This window comes from Propithecus coquereli, unplaced genomic scaffold (genome assembly GCF_000956105.1).
Source record: "Propithecus coquereli isolate 6110/MARCELLA unplaced genomic scaffold, Pcoq_1.0 Scaffold606, whole genome shotgun sequence".
NCBI lineage: Eukaryota > Metazoa > Chordata > Mammalia > Primates > Indriidae > Propithecus > Propithecus coquereli.
Window position 1 is genome coordinate 459416 of NW_012152019.1, and position 3217 is coordinate 462632.

A 3217-nucleotide genomic window follows, 5' to 3' on the forward strand; every position below is an offset into this window, starting at 1 on the left:
CCGCGGGGGGCGGGGAGGAGCGGGGGAGGGCGGGGCCGGCGCTGCGGCGACACTGCGGCCGGGAGTCCGCGGCGCCCAGCACCGCCCCGCGGGGCCGTGCGGGTGCGGGGCGGCCAGGGGTCAGGGGTCAGGCCCGGCCTCGGCGGCCCGATCGGAGTCGCAGAGCGTGAGGGGGCAGCCGGGGGCCGCTCGGGACGTTCACGCCTCGGGCTAGGTCTGGGTCCCCAGGGATCCCCGCGACCCACGAGGGACGCAAAGTTGCGCCATGCGCCAGGTTGGGTTCTTTTTCCTTTTCTTTCTTTCCTAAGTCTCTGAACCATCCCTGGGTTGCGTGGGGGAAATTGAATCAGCCAAAGAAACCTCCCCAAGAAAGAAAACCCAAGTCACACCCGGATTCCCCACAGATACCTTCCCCCGTTTGGGGAGTTCAGTTTCTCAGGTCTCCTAGCTCTCTCCCCGGCCCTCTCCCCACGTTACAGGGGCTGTTTTAAATTATATTTTATTACATTTTTCCCCACCTGTCACTACACCAGGAGAACTTCCTGGGTCTCCATAAATCATGGTGCACCCTGGTGTTGTGCCCCCTCCAGGAAGCCCTCCTGGACCAGCCTCCCCAGACTCTATTAGGCCTCCAGGCTCTATGCTGGCCCCTGGCACATGGGTGTTTTATTGCCTTAATGTCTGGATCTCTGCCTTGTGGTCAGGGAGATCTTGTCCCCCTAGCAGTCTGGAGCACAGAGACGATGTGGGTCTCTAGTGCCCTATGCCAGGCAGTCCCCGCACAGAGTGGGGGCAGATAAGCGCCATGGGGAGGGGGCTCTGGGAGGCTGAGGCCTGCCCAGGGCAGGAGCAGGGCTTGCATGGGTCACACTCAGGGCAGGTGGTTGGTGCTCAGGCCAATCCTCTGGGGTCACACACATGTGGTTTCTACAGTGTGACTGTTGCCACTGCCACAGGAGAGGCCACATCACTGGGCAGATGGCCATCCCCCACCCTACCTCAGAGTCCCACCCTGAGTAGGAAGACAATGTACCCCATCAGTAACCATAGCTGTGACTTTACATGCATTTCATTTATTCCTTTAACCATCACAACAGCCCAAGGAGGAAGATTCTCTATCCCCAATCTATGAATAGGGAAACAGATTCGGAGAGGTTAGGAGCAAGGCCCCACAGCCAATACGAGGCTGAGCAGGGACTTACATCCTGGCAGACTGGCTCTGCTGTGCTGGGCTACGAGGGGGAGGTGTGGGAGTGGGAGGGGAGAGGCCTGTCAGGCTCGGCCATAGCCACAGGGTCTCCAGCGCAGAGTTCAAGTTCTGTTCTGTAGCCGTGGCAGTCGGTGAACCTCTCTGCCCTGGCTTCCCCAGGACACAGCAGGGTAACTGCAGTGCCCTCCCCCTGGACTGCTGCCAGGACACTATGACAGGTGCAGAGCCAGGCATGGGACAAGGGGGTACTCAGGAAGTGGCGCTGGGGCTGTTGAGTTTGGGCTTCCAGAGATGATGCTGGGAGGACAGGTCAGTGTGGGGGCTGTGAGGAGGCCAACAACCTGGGGAGACACCGTGACAAAGGGCAAGTGCAGCCCTGACACAGGGCAAGTTTGTCATGGCACCCTTGGCCCTGGGGACTGGGCTTGAGGTTCCTGCTGCTCCGTGGTGGGGCAGAAATTGCAAGATTTTTATGGAGCAAAAGGTAAAACGGAAGGCAGGCTGGAAAGGCAACAGCATTCTAGCAGCCTTGACTACACCAGATGGGGCGAATGGTTAGACCCCATCCCAGGTAAGGTGACCTGGGACGTCTGGGAGCCTCCCCCATCCCCAATACTGCAGATACCCTAAAGGCAGGAAGGGGATTACTAAGGCTGGAGAAACAGTGGGTATGGGGAGGGTCAGCCCATCGCCTGGGAGGGGGCTGATCCCTAGGCACCCCCAGCCCAGAGCACCCCCATCATGCAGCAAGTTTGCCCCTGCCCTCCTTACATCCACCCCCTGCTGTCAGTTTCCCCAGTTCCTCACTCCCCTCACCCTGGGTCTTCAAGCAGGGGTATGCAGGATGGTCCTTGTTTGGGTAAGAAAGTGAGCCAGCTTCGACGTGTAACATTGGGATTGACGCTGGCGCCCCCTGGAGGCCATTCTGAGAGTCAGCAGGGCCCTCCCTGAGCCTCGGGGTTCTGGGCAGGGGCAAGACTGGATACTGAGGTGGATGTTAACTGATCCCCAGGAAGTGTTGAGAGGCTGATACAGCACAGCCAGCACCTGAGCCGAGGGCAGCTGTGTTGAGGGGCAGGCTGGATGCCAGTGGTGGCCACAGCTGGCCGCATGGTGACTTACTCATGCGGAAGCATAGGTTGGGACATTCCCTGGGGTGGGGACCCTGGGTCCAGACCCAGCCCCTGCTGCAGCCCAGCCTGTCCCCAGCCCAAGTCTGTCTATACAGGCCTGACCACTGTGTCCCCAGGGGCTCTTCGATTCTGCGTTTAAGGGCAGCTCCAGCTCATTGAACTCTTCAGGCCCCCTCAAGTTGCTGGCTTTGCTGCCTGCACTGTCCCATACCCAGGCTCTGGGATAACCCATCCTCATCCCAGTGCTCATGGAGGGAGGTGGCAGGAGCTGAGGACAGCAGGCCTGTGAGAGCTCACCAGAGGAAAGAGCGTCCAGGCAGAAGAAACTGTGGGCAAGGGCGAGGAGGTGAGATGGCAAATTTGGGAAGCCATGAACATGCCAGTCCAGTCTAGCCTGGGGCATGGAGTTCTGGGCAGGGGTCTGGCATGGATGAGGGTGGTACAGAGGGCTCAGAAAAGAAGCATACCCGCAACTAGCACTGGCGTTGGACTAGAAGGCAGGAGGTCAGGGGATGCCACAGAGCTGGAGGGTGGGCCCTACTCCTGCAGCCCTTACTGAGACCCTCTGAGGATTTTCTATCATCAAAAGATTGGCAACAACCTCCATGCTCCCTGTGACGGATGGGCTAGTATGAGCCACCTCAGCCACATGGTGGAATATTTTTTGGCCATAAAAAGGTATCTACAAGGCCGGGCGCAGTGGCTCACGCCTGTAATCCTAGCACTCCGGGAGGCTCACGCCTGTAATCCTAGCTCTCTGGGAGGCCGAGGCGGGCCAATTGTTTGAGCTCAGGAGTTGGAGACCAGCCTGAGCAAGAGTGAGACCCCGTCTCTACCAAAAATAGAAAGAAATTAATTGGACAGCTAAAAATAT